Source organism: Trachymyrmex cornetzi, unplaced genomic scaffold (genome assembly GCF_001594075.2).
Source record: "Trachymyrmex cornetzi isolate Tcor2-1 unplaced genomic scaffold, Tcor1.1 scaffold16, whole genome shotgun sequence".
In the NCBI taxonomy this organism is placed as follows: Eukaryota; Metazoa; Arthropoda; class Insecta; order Hymenoptera; family Formicidae; genus Trachymyrmex; species Trachymyrmex cornetzi.
Genome location: NW_017296201.1, coordinates 7,171,936 through 7,172,396, shown reverse-complemented (window position 1 = coordinate 7,172,396; position 461 = coordinate 7,171,936).

Genomic DNA, 461 nt, shown 5'->3' with positions numbered 1-461 from the left:
AATTAATATTTTATTTTAATTCATTTTATTAATTATATTTCATTTTAATTTCAATTAATTATAATAATAATGCGCCGCGTGCACGTCACATCGTATATGCGACAATGTTGCCATCGCTGATTATCACAGCCGTCATGTGTGGTTGATCACATTCGAATGTGCAATGCTGCCATCGCTAGGTTAAGTCAAAAGCCCTCCAGTGTCGAAAAAACGAGAAGGACATTTTCTCCTGGTCGACGACAACAATAACGACGATGACAATAATAATAATAAGGACGACGTATCTGAAAATGGGCTGAAAAAGTAGCAGTTTGGAACTTCGCGATATCTCCGCTCGTAGCGCACGTAGAAAAAAAATAAAAGCACTTTTATCACACAAGCCGTGTGGTGGCTATCGATTGAGCATACATAGAACGCGATCGGTTTAGCCGTTATTGAGATCCGATAATCTCGATCTGCCG